The sequence below is a fragment of the Cupressus sempervirens genome, chromosome 2, assembly GCF_028749045.1.
Source record: "Cupressus sempervirens isolate cs-2001-9-10 chromosome 2, ASM2874904v1, whole genome shotgun sequence".
NCBI lineage: Eukaryota > Viridiplantae > Streptophyta > Pinopsida > Cupressales > Cupressaceae > Cupressus > Cupressus sempervirens.
In genome coordinates this window covers 116716124-116739081 of record NC_143119.1, presented here as the reverse complement: position 1 = coordinate 116739081, position 22958 = coordinate 116716124, and the positions used below count along the sequence as shown (strand labels likewise).

The 22958-nt window shown below is 34.9% G+C and overlaps 1 long non-coding RNA gene across 2 annotated transcripts; it reads left to right on the top strand.

Moving 5' to 3' along the window:
- Nucleotides 1–256: 256 nt before the first annotated feature.
- Nucleotides 257–22370, top strand: LOC149571298 (uncharacterized). Of its 2 annotated transcripts, none has more exons than XR_016359796.1 (2): nucleotides 257–821; nucleotides 21700–22370. It is a non-coding gene; the product is annotated as an uncharacterized LOC149571298 (long non-coding RNA). The 2 variants fall into 2 exon arrangements; XR_016359795.1 differs by having other exon boundaries at nucleotides 21314–22370.
- The last annotated feature ends 588 nt before the right edge of the window (nucleotides 22371–22958 follow it).

Below are 22958 nucleotides of genomic sequence, written 5' to 3'. Positions count from 1 at the left end.
TGTGTTAATTTTAATTAACGCATGATTCTCCACGTATTTCTTTTTTAAATAAATTTTATTTATTTAAAATCCTCCATTTTCCATTAATTGTTCTAGACCTTGATTAAATTAAATTTTATTTAATTTAATCTTTATTCAACCACCTAGAAGTATGTGCATTCACATGGGACCACATTTCTTTTCAAGCACATGTTGTCTACACCTTAGGAATCTTCTACACACATGCCGTCTCATGTCAGTCTATCTATCTAGAATGTGAGATAGGATGCTTAGTTGTCAATTCCTATCCTTATCTCCTGTGCTTAGTTGTTAATCCTTATCCTTATCTCTCAGTGGTTTCTAAGCACATTCTAGATGCTTCCTCCATCCTCTTTAAATAGACACCTTGTCTCAAGCTTTCGAACAATCACATACACACACACGAGAGCCTGGCTGGATTAGGAGTCATTAGAAGTCATTATCATCCATTAGGTATCCTTATAATTTCTTATCATTGCATCATCATTTTGTTATTTTGATTTCTCCTATCATCTAGTCTAGGTACATATTCCATTTGCATTCATACATCCAAGAGATTCATCCATTATTGTGTTCCTAAGAGCATACCGAACATACACTCCATTTGTTCTAATTCATAGTTTGAGGTGTGCATAATCTTGGTTACAATTTTATGCAACACATTTTGGCACGCCCGGTGGGACCCACTTCGCAGGTTCAAATTTGTTCAAGCTAAGGTGGAAGGCTCGCGGTTGAAGAATAACTTGCGTAGGGAGCGTCAAATCAAGCCATGAGGTCAGTCATCATCTTTGGAAGCGCATGAGGTAAGTACCCTATATCTTGTTCTTCGTTGTTAAAAAAAGAAAAAAAATATAGGGACTTGGGGTAGGTTTTCTTCAATTTATGCTATTTAGGTTGTTATTAAAAAAAATATATACAAAAAAAAAAAAAGTGTGATAGGGGGGATATTTTCTTTTATTTAGTCTAGGTTATTTTCTTTTGTTAGTGCAATTTTTTTTTGTTTATTTTATATATATAATTTGTTTTTAAAAATTAAAAAATTAAAAAAATTTAATAATAAAAAAAAAAATTTAAGACAGAGCCGCCTCCGTCGGCGGCTCCTTTTACTCCTGGCGTCGCGACGCCGCCGCTGCTCCAGCCCGAGCCACCTCCGCCGGCGTCTCCTTTTACCCCAGGCGCCGCCGCCGCCGCTCCAACGGCCCTCTTCCTTCCACCATCGCCGCTCCAGTGGCCTCCTTCCCTCCATCGACCTCGCCGCCAGCGGCTTCCCCTTTTTCCCGCCGCCTCCGTCAGCGCCTCCGCCCGTGTTCTTTCACCCTCTTCCGCAACGCTGTTCTTCGCCATCTCCACCTGCTAATATCCCGTCTCCTCCCTCGCTGCTGCCGCCCTCCACCTATCCTTCTTCTCCTGCCTAATCTGCACCCGCACCGCCTCCTTCCTCTCCATCACCTTCTTCATTTCCTGATCTACTCCTAACCAACTTCCTGTTGTTCTCCACTCCATGCAATGCGAATCCGAATCCTAAGGTTGATGCGCTCATTGACATGAAGAAGATAATACTGCGAGACCCTTCAAACGCTCTGCAATCTTGGAATCCCTTCTCAAGAGATCCATGCCAACTGGATGCACGTCACCTGCGATAGGGAAGGCCCTGTTCACACTCTGAAATTGGCAAACCAGGAGCTTCATGGGACTCTTTCTCCTAAGATCGCTGATCTTCAGAGCTTAGAAACATTGGATTTGTCTCACAATTCAATTTTTATGAATTTACCAAAAACTCTGGGAACCTAAAGAGACTGCGCGCGCTTGACCTATCACACAACGAATTTAGTGGGCATATACCTGCATCGCTCGGTCAAATCAGATCTCTCCGCCTTCTAAATCTTCACTTCAATAAACTGGAAAGTCGTATTCCAACAGACGGATCGCTGTCTTTATTTGGATATATGAGCTTTGAAGGCAATCCAGATTTGTGTGGCCCTGTTGTGCGAAGGGAGTGCCCAAGGAGAGGCTTGAACCCTTGACAACTTCAATCCAGTTCAATCTGAGATGAGAAGAAGCATACATCTGATGCTTAATGTAATGTAATCACATTTCAATTAAAATCAATGAAATAAATCTCGTTTTTAAAATAAATAAATAAATAAAAATTAAAAAAATTAAAAAATTAAAAAAATTAAATAAAAATAAAAATAAAAAATAAAAAATAAAATAAAATATAAAAATAACAAAAAAATAAAAAAAAATTTGCTTTTTATTTCTTTCAAATAGGCCTTTACGTTTGTCCAATTTATTTTGTACATATAGGCATTTAAATTTTTATTTTTATTTTCTTTTTAGCTAAATATTCAAAAAACTAAAAAAAAATTTGCTTTTCGTGTGCCTGATTTTTTGCAAAATTGAATGAACATTGTACATTTTAATCACGTGTGTCTTCAATTAGATTAGAAAACTTAAAATTTCTTTGGCAACGAACAAGTGTCTTTTAGACCTAAGTCCACTTACGTATTCTCTCCCCTCGCGCCTTTGGGTGACCTTGGGTGCACAAGAAATAAGTGGACTTGTTTTTATTTTTCTAAGAGACCTGCTTGGGGATTTCATCACCCCTTGGGACGACCTCAACTCCAGCGTTCTGGCGGAGTATAAAAATCGGGAGGTGAATCGAAAGACACCTCTCTTGGAAGTGTAATATTGTCACTCTTGGCTAAGCCCCAAAGAACTTTATACCTTTGGGAAGTGAAGGAGGAGTTTGGGTTACCGTTTCCCCCCGGCTGTGTGGCAGTATTTCCTTTCATCTACAAAATTGGGCCTCACGTACCTAGTGTATATCGAGGACGCCCCCTAGTTGAGCCTTGTACAGCCTAGTCAAACCTTATAGGACTGTTGGTGTGTTTGGTGTGTTTGAAGCACATTTTCATTGTACATATTTCAGTGTTTTCTTTTGCATTTTAAACCTAAAAATCCAAAAAAAATCAAAAAAGACATTTCAAAAACATTTCAAAATTTTTAAAAAAAAACACAAAAAATGCCTCTTCTTAATCATCATTCCAAATCATTTCACGTCACATATTCTTCTATCCAAAACATCGTTCTCTCTTACATTCCTTGGTCATTCAATCACGTTCCTAACCTTCATCCTAGTCATGATTCATCATTTTCAGTTTCCCTAGTCACGCTCATCATGCATTCTTAATTCTATTCTTCAAATCAGCATTCTTCTAATCCAATCCCTTGTCAAATTCAGTCATCCAAATCATAATCAATATTTCAAAACTTCATTCACGTCTTCTTCTATTTCAATCTGACATCACATATTCTACTTTGGACATAGGAGCATTGTCTTATCATTGGATTTTCATTCAAATCAAACATTCACTTTGTTTGCACTATCATAGGGTTCTTATCAAATCAAATCGAACCCTCATCCTTCCAAATCCAAACTGAATCAATATCAAATCAATTCAAATTCAATCAAATCGAATCATATCAAGTGCAATCAAATTCAAATCAAATCAAATCAAAGTCCAATCAGCACAAAGTTCCTAATTCCAATTTCATATTCCCTCTTCAAATCTATTCATCACTTTTCATCTTGCATCCATGGATCTAAATCTACTTCTTCCAATGATCGACAATATTGCACAACAACATGGTCTCGTACTTCCTCCATATCAAATTCCTTCTCAAAATTTCAATTCTAATCTATCTCATGTTCATCATTCTCCTACCTTTGACAAGGGAAATCCATCTCCTTATCCTTCATCTGTAGACAATTCCATCCATAGCCAATACAATTCCTCCATCATAAATGACCTCGCCACAAAAGTTGTGGAACTAAAGAACACACTCTTGAACAAACTAAGTCCACAGGAAAAGGTCATTTTCTTTGCTATGTGTCCTTCATTTTCTAGCTCTCATATCCCTCCATACAATTCCATTCCTGGCCCACACAATGCCTCAGACGTAAAAACCCTTATCAAGAAAATGGAAGAAATGAAAAATTTTCTCTCATATATCAAAGGCAGTAGTTCTCATGTCCCATTCAATCCTATTCCTCCATGTAATTCCCCTTATTATGAACCTAATCCAAATCCTTTATCCATAATTCCACCTCCACAAAATCCTAGTCCTCCAACTACATCATCCCCTAATACTCCACCAACATCACCTCCTAAGCCTACAACAATGTCATCCCCACCTCGTCAGGGATATTTTACATCACTTTTGGCTAGATTAAATATTCAGCATAATGTGAGCCAATCACCCAAGGCCACACCTCCAGTTCCATTTCAAGGCCTTCCTTCAAAGCATGATGCTTCTCCTCTAGATTTGAGCACTTCTCCATCCCTTCATTCCACTATCCCTCAAGATTCATCCATCCCTCCTAGTCCATCTTCTGATTCCCCTCCTAATCAAGATCAAGACATTGCAACTACCACGCACATTATCGATTCCATTCCATCTCCAGCATTAGCCTCCATAGATCCTCCACTTCATGAAGAAGTTTCTTCCACTCCATTCACTAATACTCCTCCATGTCAAGATCAAACTACTCCATCTCATGATTCCATTTCCTCCACGCTCACATGTGATGATCCACTTACCATGCTATATGATCTTCTTTCACCACATGATTCCATTCCTTCCACGTCCTCATATGATTCTAGTCTGTTTCATGATCCACTACTTGAGCTATGTGATATTCTTTCATGTCAAGATCAAAGTACTCCATCTCATAGTTCCACTCCCTCTATTCCATTTCATGAACCTATTACATCTCATAATCCACTCGTTCCACTCAATGATCCTCTTCCAAGTCAAGAGCAATGCACCCCTTCATCCACATTTCATGATCCTTCTCCATCTCATGATCCTATTATTCCTCATGATCCCCCTCATAACCCTACTCCTTCACATCATCCTACACCTATCCAATCTCCTCATGAATCCCATACACCTAAACTCGCATCTTGCATTGAGAATACTAAGTATCCCCTTAAAAAAATAATTCCTCAAGATGTTGGTACACCTTCCACTTTTTCCAATTCCAAAACTCTTCCTTCCACACCTAAAACTTTTCCTCCTTCATCTTCCAAGTCCATTCTAGGTTCTTATAGTCCATCCATTCTAGGTCCTTATATTCCATCGTCAAACTCTTCTTCCCTTCCTTCCATATTAGGTCCTTATATACATCCTTCTACCATATCCACGTTTTCCAATTTATCCCCTCATAAAGATCAACAAGGGCGCACATCCTTGAATTCCTTCCAACATTCACCTTCCATACATTCTCCATCTTATTTACCTTCATACACCCATACCATGGCAAATGGAAGCAAATTGGATGCAAAAGAAAAAGAAAATAAAGTCGAAAATCCACAAGAGTGTAAGGATCAAGATGTCCCATCTAAGCGACATGTCCAAGAAAAGAAAAATCAGATCCAAAATGCAATCAAAAAGCCACGAAGCCTAAAAATCAAAAGTGCAAAAATTATGTGGATACCAAAGTTACTTAATGTAGAAATGAATCTCAAAGAAGGATTCCAAATGACATCCAATTCTGCTAATCCAAAGGTCTCCCTCCTTCATAAATTCTCCCAATCTCCATTTTCCAAATCCATTTTGGGTCCTTATACACCCAAATCCGCCATCCCAACTCTTTCATCTCCTTCATCCATTTTGGGTCCCTATATCCCAAAATTCCAACTTTCTCTTACACATCCTTCACAATTTACTCCTTTCCACCACCCTTCAAGGTGTGTGCCAATGAAGATCTTTCCACTTCCTTCACAAATCTTCCAATCTACTATCCATCTACCATGTTTTCCTCCTACCTACTCAACTCCCTTAATCCAAAATTTTTCATAGGTCATTGTCTTCTATTCCCCAATTCACTTTAGCATTCTTTTCCTTACCTTATCAACATCTACGAGAAAATACCAGCAATTCCTTGAAAATAAATAAAAATAATAATAAACAAATGTCAAGGGATACATCCATATACCTAGATGCTTGAGTCCTCCCTTCATTTTCCTACTATGTATCCATTGTCTTCCACTTTCACTTACCTATCCATTAACTTCCCTTTTTCCACTTGCACTCTACACTAGGGGCAAATTCCATCCATATTGTTCTTCCTTACCTATCTTCTATATTTCATCTATCATCCATTTTCATTCCCATCTTTGATCTTGACTTCCACTTTCCATATCCCTTCTACATTATCCATATGTCTTTATACCTTTCCCATATTTGATCATGACTTTCCCTTTCCTCTCATCCATCCATAAGTACCTTCCATATCCTTTCCTACATATTCCCATAATTCTTACATATATTTGGTCTTGACATTCTTATCCCTATCTTGCATTTCATAATACTTGTCATGTTCATGTTCATTTGTCCATTATCTATACATTATCCTATATACTTCCTACATTCTTCCATATGTTTGATCTTGACATGTCATCCCTATCCTATAGTCTTTGTCACGTTCACGTTCATGCATCCATTTTCCATTCATATGCATACATATTCCCATCCTTTTTTTTTCATGTTCATTCATATCTTTTCCATCCATAATCCTACGCACGTCTATCCTTCTTCTATATACCCTTGATCTTGGTTATCCCCTTTCATTTCATCCACTTCTTATCATGCATTTCCTTTATATCCTTCATATCATTATCCCTTTTCCATTCATATTCTTCATATCATTATCCCTTTTCCATCCATATCCTTCATATAATTATCCCTCTTTCACATCCTTCGCATCATTATCCCTTTTTCATGCCTTCCTTCATTCCACTTTCATACCCATGCTCATAATCAATACTAGAGGCACAACAACAAAAATGTTCATACATGCTTAAGAATAGCACATGCCTTTTCTTCCTCCATATGCGAGCTTTCACACCATCCATCAATCCTTCCCCACCGTTATTTCCTTCTATTTTCATATCCTTGGAATGGGGCATTGTTGGTCACTCCTTTGAAATATGGTTCTTGGTTCCCCATTATCTGACACTATATCCGTTGGTCATCCATATTATTCCTCCATTCATATATCTACCCAACCTTCCTATTCATTTACAAATACCATGGCTCTCCCTTGTCATTGGTTTCAATCCAAATCTTCCACATTCATTCATGTCTATTCCGCAATCATTCAATACATTCTATCTATTCATTCATATCAAATTCAATCCAAGTCTCCCAATCTATTCAATCAATTCATTTATCCTCTACTCTCATCATATTCTCTTCTTCCAATCACTTCATTCTTCATCCATTATCTTATCTTATCCATATTCTCACCACACTGAGCTTCTATCCATAAAACCAACCTCATCAAATAGTGATTGCAAATGAGCTTACACAAATTCACATTTAGACTCATGATTTGAGAACATCATTCCTTTTACTATCATTGCTAGTAACCAATCACAAATATCTCATTTCAATTCAATCAATCAATCAATTTTTTTTGCCTTACAGGATGAATCCTTCCTACACAGGCTTAAAAAATTTAATGAATTTATCAGGTTTATGGCAAGCATGGTGAATTGAATGATTACTTAGTCATAATGTCTTTTTGTTAATTTTATCTTTGTGAGTCAATGATAGCCTTCCCCAGTGTGCCTCGATCTTCCATATCCTGGTATCATTTGAATGGCTTATCCTGATTACACATGTTATTTTGCAATATGATCTATTTTCATGATTCTTTAGCACATCTATGTGAGTTTCAAGTTATGTTAATGCATTGCTCATTGGGGGCAACGGGTTAGCACACTTTCCACCAAGCTCCTTCAAAAGACTTTGGGTGTGCCCAGACCTCTCCAGTGTGTATATGTCATTTGTTCCCCCATGACTCTAAAACCTACATCCATTGTGTTAAGAGTCTAATATACGCAAAGGAATCTTGTCATCTATGCTTCTATAGCATTTGGTGCATAACTCCTCTTGCAATATTAAAATACGGTTTTCTCTCCATATGAACACAATTGAATCTCTTGCATTCATGTAGTTAAGTTGCATTTAGATTATCATTTTCTATCATCCTATTTTTTCTTCTTTCCTTCCCTTCTTTCCGTTTCAAGACCTTTTCACGAAAATTGCCCAAATTTGTATTTCTTGCGCAATTTCCATGAGGGGGCATCCTCAATTCTTCTATCTTCTCAAGGACAACCTGTATTTTTTTGATATGATGTCATCCCGACATCACATCAAAGAGGGGCAAAATGTATACACTGAAAATTGTCCCGAATGACTTTATTAATCTAATTAATACTGGTCATATTCTTCTACTTATTTAATTAAATTATTTTAATTAAATAAGTTCATTTTTGCCTAAGTATTTAAATTTAATTTAAATACTTCCTAGCCTTAATGTGTTAATTTTAATTAACGTCTCCACGTATTTCTTTTTTAAATAAATTTTATTTATTTAAAATCCTCCATTTTCCATTAATTCTTCTAGACCTTGATTAAATTAAATTTTATTTAATTTAATCTTTATTCAACCACCTAGAAGTATGTGCATTCACATGGGACCACATTTCTTTTTAAGCACATGTTGTCTACACCTTAGGAATCTTCTACACACATGCCGTCTCATGTCAGTCTATCTATCTAGAATGTGAGATAGGATGCTTAGTTGTCAATTCTTATCCTTATCTCCTATGCTTAGTTGTTAATCCTTATCCTTATCTCTCAGTGGTTTCTAAGCACATTCTAGATGCTTCCTCCATCCACTTTAAATAGACACCTTGTCTCAAGCTTTCGAACAATCACATACACACACACGAGAGCCTGGCTGGATTAGGAGTCATTAGAAGTCATTATCATCCATTAGGTATCCTTATAATTTCTTATCATTGCATCATCATTCTGTTATTTTGATTTCTCCTATCATCTAGTCTAGGTACATATTCCATTTGCATTCATACATCCAAGAGATTCATCCATTATTGTGTTCCTAAGAGCATACCGAACATACACTCCATTTGTTCTGATTTGTAGTTTGAGGTGTGCATAATCTTGGTTACAATTTTATGCAACACAAATGTTATATTTTCTATGTGTCTAAATTCATTGTATATTAAGGAATTTGGCTGTAAACCTAAGATCAATGATTCTAATTAATTAGAAAAAGATGGAAGGATCAAGAAGTATTAAGATATATATTTAAGGACAAGAACAAGACATTTTATGTTGTTGAGCTAATAAAGAGTCAATTTTGATTCAAGGTGGTTGATAATTTTATTATGATGTTGTTCAAGAGTTGATGAAGCTATAAAATATCTAATTGAAGGATATTGTGAAGAGTGAATTTGTTGAAGATGAAGAGCCAAGTGTTAAGCCAAGTGAACTAAGAAAGTAGAGAGAAGAGAAAAATAAAAGTGTGTGGAAGATAAAATGAGTCAAGTGAGTAAGAGAAAGAGAAAGAACAATAATCTAAACAAGCATAGGTAGTTTCTATTCTTAACAGATGACTATATACTTTTATTGTTTAACCATTGTAGCAAAAAACCTTGGAAGTATTAAGTGGACCTAACAAGTCTATGAAATACTATATGGTAACATCTATTAGTGGTGTTTGTAAGTCCTTTAAATTAGGCCACTATTTTTAGTCAAGGACAAGGAGTGATAAGGTCTAGATGATCTTTTGGTGAAATCCTCTAACAAAGTCACTTTAACAAAATGTATGTAGCCTTTAACAAGGTAATCTCCTAATAGAGATCACTTCATAGGGTGAAATTTTTGGGTTGCCAATCCTAGGTGGTTTTTTCCTTAATAGGATTTCCACATTAAAAATATTGGTGTCAAAATTGTGTGAATGTTATTTGTGTTGCAATATGTTTTAAATATTTTTAACAGTTTACTACAACTCGATAATGACTAAGATATGACTCGGTAATTGTTGAAAATAATTGATCAATTGTATATTGTCTTTGATTTTACGCAAAATGACATATCTTTACCAGTTAGTGTATGTCGAGCTCACTCGGGCGATAAAGATAGTTTCCTATGTTTGCTAAGCATTCCAATGTTTACCAAGATTAGAAGACAGTGTCTACTAAGTTCACTCAAGCATCGAAGAGAAGTTCATAGAAGTTGAGTGTTAATTGAGCTCACTTGGTTAACAAAGGAAAGTCGGATGGAACTAGTGTTAATCGAGCTCACTCGATTTTCAAAGGAAGTTTGCAAAGATGTAGAGTTAACCAAGTTCACTTGGTTAACATAGGAAAACCATTTCAATGTTAGTGCCTACCGAGTAAGGTCGACTAACAAAGGATTTTCTTTTTTTGGCATATTGAGTTTAATAGATTTTTTTGTTATTTCTTGCTGACTAAAGAGATGAATATTAATTGTTATAAGTTGTATTCAACTAACTTGACAAAGTCTATAGTATAATTATAAGGTCAAGTTGAGGATTGAATGTGTGAGAATGTGTGAAAGATAAGAAGATGCTTAGAGAAAGCAAATTGGAAGGATAAGCAAAATTTTCTTGTTGGGTTGCAAAGATTAATCTGATCAGGAAGGATCAAGTATTCAAGCTAGAATTGAGATTTGAAATCAGACATACATTTGCATCAAGAATAAGGTCATATCATTGTTACTCTCTAACCATTGTAGCAATATGTCAAATCTCTTAACAGAGTTAGCCTAATAGTTATTTTCCAAATCCTCTAACAAGGTGACATTTTTAGATTGAAGTGTCTAAAGACCTCTAAGAAGGCCACTCCTAACAAGGTGATTAAATCCTCTAATAAGGTCATGCCTAATAGTGTGTTTTGTAACCTTTAATAGCATTGGCATCTAACAAGGTTCCCTTCAAAATAGTGAAAAATAGTAACTAGTTGAAATTGGTGGTTTTTCCCAAAAATGGGTTTTCAAGAAATAAGCTAAATGAAGATCAAGAAGTTTCAAGAAACAAAGCAAGATTGGTATGAAAAGGTTATTCTCAAGAGGAAGGTATTGATTATGGTGAAACTTTTTCTCCTGTTGCAAGATTAGAAGGTGTTAGGACCTTACTTTCTTATGCTACATATAACGGATTTAAATATATCAAATGGATGTGAAATTTGCATTCTTGAATGGAATTATTGAAGAAGAAGTTTAAATAGAATAATCTAAAGGTTTTGTAGATCCTATCAAAGGGATATAGTTTGTAAACTACACAAAGCATTGTATGGTCTCAAATAATCACCCAGAGCTTGGTATGAAAGACTTCATAATTATTTGATGAAGATTGGTTTTCAAAGGAAAAATAATAACAGCAGCCTCTACATCAAAGAAGGACCAGACAAGAAGATTGTGTTGGCAGAAATATTTGTGGATGATACATTGTTTATTGGAAATGATTATTTGTTTAAGTCTTTTTATGAGGAAATGGGTAAGGAATTTGAGATGTCAATGTTTAGAGAAATCAAATTCTTCATTGGCTTGCATATTCAACAAAAGAAAGATGGTATCTACATTACTCAATCTACATATATCAAGGAGATACTAAAGAAATTGGGAATGGAGGATTCAAGACCAGCTTGAACACCTATGTCTACTAGACATACGCTTTCTAAAAATGATGATTCCAAGGAGGTAGATTAGACCACATATAGATTAATGATTGGTAAACTTTAGTATGTTGTACATGCTAGGCCATATATTGCTCTTGCAGTTGGTATGGTGGCAAGATTTTTAGCTAATCCTAAAGAAAATCATATGATGAAAATAAAGAGAATCATGAGGTATCTAAAGGGTACTAAAGACTATGGATTATGGTATAAGAAAGGAGGAAATTTGGATTTGAAAGCCTTCACTAATGCAGATTGGGTAGGAAGTGTTGATGACAGGAAGAGGACTAGTGGTGGAGAATTATTTCTTGGTAAGAGACTAGTGTCATAGAAAAGTAAGAAGCAAAATTGCATTTCTTAGTCTACAGTAGAGGTAGAGTATGTTGTAGTAGCAGTTAATTATTCCAATGTTGTTTGGTTCAAGCAACTGTTGGCAGGTATGAAGGTAGAAATAAAGGATCTGGTGGTTATCTTTTGTGATAACACTAGTGTAATCAATATATCAGATAATCATGTGATGCATACCAAGACCAAGCATATTGTAATAAAATATCATTTTCTGAGAGAATTGGTGCAAGACAAAGAGGTGAGATTGGAATATGTGAATACTAATCAAAAAACTATAGACATATTCACCAATCCATTACCTAAGGATGTTTTTTTGTATCTAAGAGCTAAGTTAGGGGTTATTCCCCTATTTGAATCTCACTAAATGAAGTTTAGTGATTCATCAACTAGAGCATGTTGAAGATCATTCAAGTTGATGCAGTAATGAAAGGGAAAATTGCATATAAACTTGTACATGAGGTACATTAATATTCATTGAATATCGTCTTTGGCATAAGATGCCAAAGAGGAAGAGTTGTGTAATATCACAGAAATCTAAGATGTCAAAGAGGAAGAACTTGGTCTAATATCAAAGATAAAGAATTTTCTATTCGAAGATGTTGAAGATAGAGTTTGCTGACAGAGGGAGAGACTAAAGTTAGAGGGATTTCACACTACTAGAGGGAGTTCTCATGGATGGGAATTAGAATGAAACTAAGGATATTTTCCTTACTTTATTTTTCTCTAAAATTTTATTGTATTATGACATGTTGTGTTGCCATCAATGCCAAAGAGGGAGATTGTTGAAAAAAATTGATCAATTGTATATTGTCTTTGATGTTACACAAAATGTCATATCTTTACTAGTCAGTGTATGTCGAGCTCACTCAGGTGATGAAGACAGTTTCCTATGTTTGTCAAGCAATCCAATGTTTGCCAAGTTCAAAGACAGTGTCTACTAAGTTCACTCAGGAGTCAAAGAGAAGTTCATAGAAGTTGAGTGTTAACTGAGCTCACTCGGTTAACAAAAGAAAGCTGGATGGAACCAATGTTAACCAAGGTCACTCAATTACCAAAGGAAGTTTGTGAAGATGTAGTGTTAATTGAGTTCACTTGGTTAATACAAAAAAATCATTTAAGTGTTAGTGTCTACCAAGAAGGGTCGGCTAGCAAAGAATTTTCTTATTTTGGCATATTGAGTTTAATGGATTTGTTTGTTGGTTCTAGTAAACTGAAGAGATGAATATTAATTGTTATAAGTTGTATTCAAGTCAACTTGAAAATTTCTATGGTATAAGTATAAGTCGAATATTGAATGTGTGAGAATGTGTGGAAGATAAAAAGATGCTTAGAGGAAGCAAATTGGAAGGATAAGCAGAATATCCATGTTGGGTAGAAAAGATTAATTTGGTTAGGAAGGATCAAGTATTTGAGCCAGAATTGAGATTTGAAATTAGTAATATAGGTTGCATCAGGAATCGGGTCATATCTACCCACTCTCTAACCATTGTAGCAGTGTATCAAATCTCTTGGTAGAGTTAGCCTAACAACTATTTTCCAAATCCTCCAATAAGGTGGCATTTCTAGATTGAAGTGTCTAAAAACCTCTAACAAGGCCACTCCTAACAGGGTGATTAAATCCTCTAATAGGGTCACACCTAATAGTATTTTTTGTAACCTTTAATAGCATTGGCTCCTAACGGGGCTCACTTTAGACAAGTAAAAAATAGTAACTAGTTGTAATTGGTAGTTTTTCCAAAATTGGTTTTCCATGTTAAATCTTGGTGTCCCTTGTGTTCATGCTATTTCTTTTATGTGTATGCAACTAACTTAATTAAGGTTAATTAAGGCTAAACAAGATTCTTAAACGCATCTTCCATTGTAACATTCAAGAAAACTATATTATTAAGACAAGAATATTGTCCTTGGCTCAAGTTGAATGAATCAAAAGATAAAAATAAGAACGAAAGCTTAAAATACAAGATTTGACACAAATACAAAAAATGCATGTTTGACAATGTACAACTTACTTTTGTCCATATCCTATTTACCTAAAAGAACTTTCTCCCCTATATAACAAGTGAGGCAAAGCATCAAAGTTCATTCCTTTTAGAGTTAAGATTGGATGAAATAATTAAAAACTCAAAAATATAAAATATAGGTAAAATAATTTTATACTATATATTTTGCAATGTAAAAATATACATTATTACAAAACTTTCTTGAGTGGGACTTTAAATAATAAGTGCAATGTAAGACAAGAGGCTACAACACAATGATAAGTGTGAACCTCCAATCTTGGGGTTCAAGTCTACTAAAGCTTAACACATATAATACTTAATTTTAATAAATAATAAATATTATATAGTCGAGCCTTGGGCTATATAATTGCTTCTAGTAATGGGTTGTTATTGAGTAAAAATTTACCTTTTCTATAATATATATAATATAAAAATTTGAATTTGAATTACAATCATATCATCTGATAAAAATTATTTTGTCTAATTATATGTATAACTATAAGTTTAGAATATAAAGAAGGGAGAAAGTATTGTTTACATAAAAAATTGAAGAGGCATTTTCTAACTATTTAGCTAAAATTTAAGATTAAATCATTATGAAATCTTACATATTAATTTTTTCCTCAAATGATTTGGCCATGTCAACTTAAATGGAGCTTTTCTATCTAGTAGATAAATAGGGTGGGGAGAAGTAATTATCATGATGTCTTTTCACGATATTTTTAAAAGAAGAAAAAAATTAGAGGTTATCTTTGAAATCCTTGTCTTAAAATGAGGTAAGCTCTGAATTTGACACTTTGCACATGACTTGCTATGAGGGGTGAGACTAAAGTGATAGATGCTCATCCTTATGTGTCATCATTTCTCTTGCATCCTTTTTGGGCTTACTTTTTATTCAGCCTTTAGCGTGGTTTTTGTGCTCCCTTTCCTAGCTTAGAACAAATCCAGAGGTTTTCACTTTACAAATGGATTCAGCTATGCATTGTCTACTAAGGGGAAAGTGTTCATTTAGTCTGATTTAGGGATAAATTAGATATCCCTATGACTTTTATTGATATACTTTTGGTTATGGGCATGCCAAAATTGGAGGTTATGCACATTTGTAGAAGGGTGTTTGATTATGTTGAGGTGCTAAATCAATTTTGTGCATATGTTGTAATCATTATATTCTATGAGGTGATTACAAAAATGCATTTCTTAGTATATTAGAGAGATTGGCATCAAAATGTGGTTGTTGTAGGGAATATTTTATTATTTGGATGATTAAAAGTACACATTTCTCAATAGATTAGAAAGATTGGCATCATTGAGAGTCAATTGGAATTTTTTAAGGCCAATCATGGCCATATGTAATAATGATGCAAGAGCATCCTGCATCAGAAAATAAACAGGGAAATAATTTTGTTTTTATTTTTTTTTTCAAAAAAAAATAGAAAAAAATTAATTTAATTATATAATTATAATTATATATATATATATATATATATATTGGAGGAGAGAGAAAGTAACAAAAATTAGAAGAAAATTATTATTATTATAATGGAGAAAAGAGGGAAAAGCCATTTAATAGGTGGCATTATTAAATGTAACTTGTGGCTAGATGGTTTATTTAATGTGAGGGTTTATTTAATGTAACCTACTAAGTTGACTTGTGGCTTGAGGGTATTTAAATATAACTTCCTAGTGGTGAACTTGTGGCTTGGTTTGGTATAAGTAGAGGACCCTGTCTTGTCATTATTAATTCGAAGGAGGAGTGATTGTGGAGAGTGAGATTTTTTCTTGATTCTATGGACAGAGCACCAAATGTGAGGTAGTTTACAGTAGGATTGTGATTATCATGCAGCTTGGAGAAGAGCATGGAAAATGAAGTAGTTGAGTGAGAAGATTTCCAAAGTGTGTGGATAGAGTGCTGAATGTGAAGTAGTTTACACTTGGATCTTGGATAAAGTTTGAGAAGGGCTAGTAGCTAAGGCTTGGGAAAAAAGGAGATTTCTCGGTGGGCTCACGAGCACAAGTTGAGATCTTCCTTGAAGGTTTCTATGAGAGTGTAGATCTGGATTAGCTAGAGTTGGGATTGGATCTTGAGGGATCTTGCAGAATTACTATCGTAATTTCTTATGTATTTGGTTGTAACCCAGAAGGCATTACAGTCGGGCATGTTTTATGTAAATCTTATGATTATATTATGAGAATTGACATAATTTTGGATCTAATTATCTGTCTTATTATTTATTCTTCTACTGTGTGGATATTTGTTCTGGGCTAGGACATCTCTTTTGGGGATTCACCTACCTTGCACTGCATTAAATGGTATCAAAGTGAAGGTTGTTCTTAAGCATGTAGATAGATTGCCGAAGTTGAGGAAATTTTCACTAGACCTTGGGAGGACATGCAGATGGATCTATGGTTGTGAAGATGAAAGGTTGATCTTGTTCGAAAAGATTAATCTATTAGTGACTTGTTACAGAGGGTTTGCAAAGATCTTGGAAGATGGATCTGAGAGGATTGGACCCTGGGAACAAGATCACAAACCAAACTCTTGGAAGATGACTCTAGGATCTTGTTTGAGAAGATTAAACTTTTGGTGGAAGAGTTTGGTTTTGTTGATTAGTTTGTGGAGTCCAATATAGAACCTATAGAGTGACTTGAGGTTGTTGCTAAGGATATTCCTAATCTTGTTGATGATGGGATGGAGATTGGTTTTCATGATCAGTTGGTTGAGTCTATTATGGAGATTGCAGAGCACTCAGTCATGGATGATTTGGTTGTTGTTCATGGTGACTTGTATGTCACAGAGAATCTTGTTGTGAGCAATGAGATGGTTGGTGTTGAGAGTTTGGCATATGTTGTTGAGGGATTACATATTACTGCTGATATGGAGTTTGTTGTTGCTAGTGTGGATTCACTAGTTGTTGATGTGGATGAGGATTTGTTGATGAAGCATTGTGTTCAGTTTGTTCCTAGAAGTGAGCATGTTGATTGGATGGTTGATATTTTTGTGTTTGATAGAGTGATGCAAATGTGGATGATTTTCATGTTGGTTTTCTTGCCTCTATTAGAGTGGAAGCCTTTGATGAAGATGAAGATGGTTGCAAATATTTCTTTTGGCATCAAAGTGTGGGACACACTTTTCTATCTACCTGGGGAGTTTGATGCAGGAGCATCTTGCATCAGAAAATAAAGTGGGAAATAATTTTATTTTTGTTAGTTTTTCAAAAAAAAAAAGAATTTTTTTTTTAAAATTAAAGAAAAATATTGGAGGAGAGTGAAAGTGAAAAAAAATAGAAGAATTTTTTTTTTTTTTAAAGGAGAAAAGAGGGAAATGGCATTTAATATGTGGCATTATTAAATGTAACTTGTGGCTAGATGGTTTATTTAATGTGAGGGTATATTTAACGTAACTTGTTAACCCAACTTGTGGCTTGAGGGTTTACTTAATGCAACTTGCTAGTGTCAACTTGTGGCTTGGTTTGGTATAAGTAGAGGGCCCTGTCTTGTCATTATTCATTCAAAGGAGGAGTGAGTGTGGAGAGTAGTTGGAGATGAGTTTTTTTCCTAAGTTTGTGGACAGAGTACCAAATGTGAGGCAGTTTACAATAGGATTGTGATTATCATCCAACTTGGAGAAGAGCATGGAAGATGGAGTACCTAACTGAGAAGATTTCCAGAGTGTGTGGATAGAGTGTTGAATGTGAGGCAGTTTACACTTGGATCTTGGATAAAGTTTGAGAAAGGCTAGTAGCTAAGGCTTGGGAAACAAGGAGATTTCTTGGTGGGCTTAGGAGCACAAGTTGAGATCTTCCTTGGAGGTTTCTACCAGAGTGTGGATCTAGACTAGCTAGAGTTGGGATTGGATCTTGAGGGATCTTGCAAAATTACTATTGTAATTTCTTATGTATTTGGTCATAACCCAGAAGGCCTTATAGTCGAGCATGTTGGATGCAAATCTTATGATTATATTATGAGAATTGACATTATTTTGGATCTAATTAGCTGTGTTATTATTTATTCTTCTATTGTGTGGATATTTTTTGGGGGATAGGACATCTCCTTTAGGGATTCTCCTACCTTGCACTACATCAAATAATCAAACTAATAACATATGTATAAATCCTAAAGGTCTTGATAAGAACCTTAGGATCAAAATAATGTAAGGGGGGACAATAGTACATGTATAGGAATAAAATGATATATAAGGGTTTTATATATATTAGAGTAACCTTAGAGACAATTTTTGAGACATTTGAATAAATTATAAATCCATTAAAGCGTAAAAATGTAAGTTGGAAATTCAAATTTTTGAATTCCAATGGTTAGGAAAATGTTGGAGGGAAAGTTGATTTGGGATAATAAAACTATATAAGGACCCCAAACCAGAATGGGATTGGTTGGGTAGGTTATTTTTGACATTATATAATGTGGACAAGTCTCAAAGCATCAACGTGTATGGATTGGAAGCCATATTGTACAAATTAGTTGTAAGAAAAGCAATAAAGGATCTCTATTTTGTAATTTCCATATGTTTTTTATGATTGAATTTTCATTTATTATTATGTATATGAGTTAAGAGCATCATATAATCTATATACTTCATCCTTGAATGTTTTGGTACCATTATTTTTGGAATCTGTATCCAAGTTGTTGATTGGAATAAGGGATTTTGCATTAGTTTTGTACTGATTATGTTTTCATATATGCAAACATGAGAATTTCATGGATGTAGGAACTTGTTTCCCATGGAACATTAATGATCTAACATGTATTATGATGTCCTAACAAGATATTGCGCATATAAGATGAGAAAGTGACTAGTGATCACCATTCTTATGCTTGAGAGAACATTAATTTCATGGACAAGGAGCAACAATAAGAGATATGTCCATTGGAGGGAAAATTTTATGGTTGTAATAGTTAATATATGTTGAATTTATGGTGGAATAACTTTCATTTGATTATGGAAGTGAGTTCTTGGTTAGATTTGAAGAAGCCCTAATTTTTGGCTCAATTTGGTAATGGTTTCATGGAATGCATATATAAGGAGTTGATGGGTTCAAAATAATTGAAGAATACTTAGTTTTGAATAATGTTAAGATAATCTACCAAGTTATAGTGTTTGGGGATAAGTATTCCTTATATTCCCTTTGTAAATAAGGGGTTTTTTAAGCCTAAAAAGAGGCCCATAGTGTAACAACAAAGGCATGGTCCAAAACAACCTTGCCCGATATTTTGATATGTTGTAGAGAATCTATAGTGCCTCTCATGTTTGCAATCTGTACCTTGTATATTTTGATTCAAGAGATACTTGATAATCTTATTTTGTACCTTATGATGACTCGAGGGTCAGATGTTATACTTTGATTGGGTACCATAGATGCTATATTGCTATGTTGTTCAGTTTATCATATTTGCATGTTGATGCTATTTTGAGATGATAGTAGATCTTTGATGATATCTGGTTATATGGTTTATTTGGACATAATTGTTGGTTATGTTATGAGATGAATTTTATGCTATGGTTATTTACTTCATTTTTGTATCTTTACGCTTTCTGTGAATGTGAATGATGTAAATGGATTAAATAGGTATTTTAATACATGTTGCTTCAGCTATGATATTATATGCAATTGCACTTGATCATGTGTTTTAGTGTGCAAGAATTATATCCCTAGCAGTGGCACATGGAGATAGTGATCCAGCTATTCATATTTGCCAATATTTTTCCTGTATGGTCAACGTATCCTTATTTAGTTGTTTTAAATTAAAACCTTTTGATGATTAGTAAATTCGAACTCATCTGCATTATGTGATTTGACCAATGAGCATGTCTGTGCATTTAAAAGTTCGCATTGTCATGAAAGTGTTAAGTGATTTTCTATGATTTTGGGTTTTTAGGCTTTAAATCTTTTCGGATTTAATTTTTGGTAGCTTTGCCTTAGGTGAATTTCCATTACGGATTATAACCTATTTTCATTTGGGTCAATTCAGAGTTTAGCTACTCCAATTGGCTATTTGCCATAATCAACTATTCACTTGAAAAGTGAATAAGTATTGGAAAAGTGAATTCATTATTCACTTCTCACATTTTAGAAATAGAATTTTGAGAACAAATTTGGAAATCCTCTTCTGAAGGATTCTTGTTTTGTTCATTCTGGGAGCTGTGAGCATGGGATCTATGCGAGATTGGTCTCGTTGGATTCAGCTCGGGGAGTTTATGCTTTGCCATCATTTTCAGCAAATATGGCAGGTGATTTATTTTATTGTGCAAGTTACAATTTCTATCCCTTTTTCTATTAGGTGGGGCTTTCTCATTTTATTATTTTCGCTCTATTTTAGCTTCCAATTCTTGCAATAATTTGTTAGGAGGTTGAGAACTAGTATTCCCCTCCATTTCTATTTGTTGGTTCTGCTCAGTTGGTTAGGTATGAACGTTTTCCCTTTTTTTGAAATGGGGGTTTAGGTTTTTGAGCCATTATGCTGGTCATTTTTGCATATAGTGTTCGATTTCAATTATTTTTGGATTTTTGGGGTTTTTGCACCCAAAGGCCAAATGGGTTTTAATTTTAAATTTTTTCCAAAATTTAAGGTTTTTGTGTCATTTTGTGTGCCGCCCTGTTTTCTCAGGTTTTCTTGGCACAATGTGGGTCGTGGACTTGGATGATCCATTTGGATATCTGTCAGAACACTTTTGCACTTTATGTTGCATTGGGATACATGTAGCATGTGTCATCCTGATTATGTTTTCAATTGATTGACTTTCTGCTTTATGTCCTCATCTAGTCCTTGTGTATGATCTTCGTGATGGTGGTGTGCCACACATGTGTACATCTGTCGGGTGACTTGTGGGGCTCAATCTTCCATGTTACTTGCAAAAGTTGTGGTCATTGGGGTTAGGTTGGGAGTTTGCATGCCTACAGGCACTCATCGGTAGATGAACATGGGTAGGGTAGGGTAGCATATGGAGGGGGCTTCTATCTCATAGCTCAGTGTTCATGGTGCCATAGGTTGGCAAAGGAAGCTTTATATAAGTGATAACTAAATAAAAAATCGTGTGGTAATAACATCAAAGATAATAAAATAGTACTTCAATGTATGAGCCTTCTGTTGAGGAAGTTGAGTCTATACAGTGTATGAGCCTTCCGTTGAGGGAGTTGAGTCTGCATAGGTCCAAGCTTGGGCTTTTCAATGCCAAGTGACTCTCCATGATGTCAATCCCTACATAGTAGCCCATTGAGATGTCTGACTAAGACCTATAGCTTATGCATTGTCTTTGTCTTGGGTTCAGTCATCATATTGCTTGGCATGAGTATTAGCCATGGATGTTGGTTTTGTGTGTTTGTGGTTGGATCCTTATCTCCATCAGCATGGCAGGTGTGGACCTGCGGGTGCTATGTGGTTGGGAGGCGTGGCTACCTTCACCACTACTAGTGACCGGTATATAGAGACTATCTTGTATCCTAGTGCGACCATTGTTGGATGTGTTCACTTGGTACTTCAATTTACAGAGTATGCTTCTTGTGATTTATGCTTTCATTGGAATGTTGTTTATCATGTTTACATGATCTTAGTTTTGATGCATTCCTTTTTATGATATTTAGCATGTGATAGGTGATGTTATCTGCTTGTAGTTTTATCTTATGCTTTACTACTAGCATGTTAGATTTCCTTATGCTTTTGTTATTAGCATATTTTAGTGGTGACATGCCTATCACGACAGTACTGACGATTTGATTGGTGGCTTGGGACATTATGTGCAGGGGATGGCTAGGGCCCACAATGGTCTTATGATGCCATTGACGGTTGGGAGGAACTACATTCTTAGTTTGGTTGTTTTGTACATTGCGATGTTATTTCAGTTATTGCGATGTTGCTTTAGTTCACTATGATGTTCCTTATGTACTTTTACTCTTATCTGTTATGTGGTTGATGTTGTTCTTTTTGTATTTCCTTATTTGGTTCGAGTGTTCTTGCCTCGAAATGTGGATACGGTACTCCCTGGTGTGGAGGTTCTGAACTCAATTTTTGTCTGTTGTTTTCCCTTAAGTGTTTTTCTTGTGTTCCTTGGGTGACCTTTTATCAGCATGGTGTGATACAATATTGTATCGCACACCCATTGAAATTGTATCGTGTGTCCCCTAATTCTATCACACACGTCTTGGAGTAATATCTTAACAATGCAAGAGGATAACATTTGAGAGCTAATTAGGGATAGTAGGCCTAGTAGGCTAGGCAATTTGGTTATTCCTTGAGGATAGGCTCCGAAAACTTTATAAACTAGTTATTTGGGATGAATTAGGGGATTCAAGGCCCTTATAGTCATAATAAGTCATTGGAGAGATCAAGTACTTGATTTGGGCAACCTAAGCCTTAAGATTGTGTTGGGAAAACTTTTGGAAAACAAATTGCTTTGACCATTTTTTTCATAAAACTCGGAAAGGCCCATCTTGCTTTGCATCATAAATTTTTCAATCTACATTTTAAATTTAGTGAATTTAACTGTGTAAAAAAATATTTTCATAAATATTCGAATGAATGATAGTGTATAATCAGAATTGGAAATACATAAGTCTTTAAGAAATCAACTTTGAACTTGTAAATTCTATTTAATAAGTCATATTTTTCTCCATATAATTCCAAGTTTCCCACTTGAGTAGTTAATCCTATGAGATCTATGTAAAATGCACATACAACAATGGTCATTTCTTGTATGAATCTCTTCATGATAGTTAATCCTATGAGTTTAGGTCAAGAATCATGAGGAAACAAGCCTAAAAATTAATCATCTAAGCTCTACTAAATACATTGAATTTTCACAATCTTGACATAATCAAATCCAAAACTTGTAAGCTCTAGTTAATAGGTCCTTCTTTTCTCCTTATTAGTCTATGTTTTCCTTGTGGGCAGTTAGTTATTCCTATGAGATTTGATGAAAAAAGCATACATGAATACCTCATGTTCTATATCATGTCAAAGGAATATATAGAAAAGCAAACTAGGCACTACTAAAACTACATAT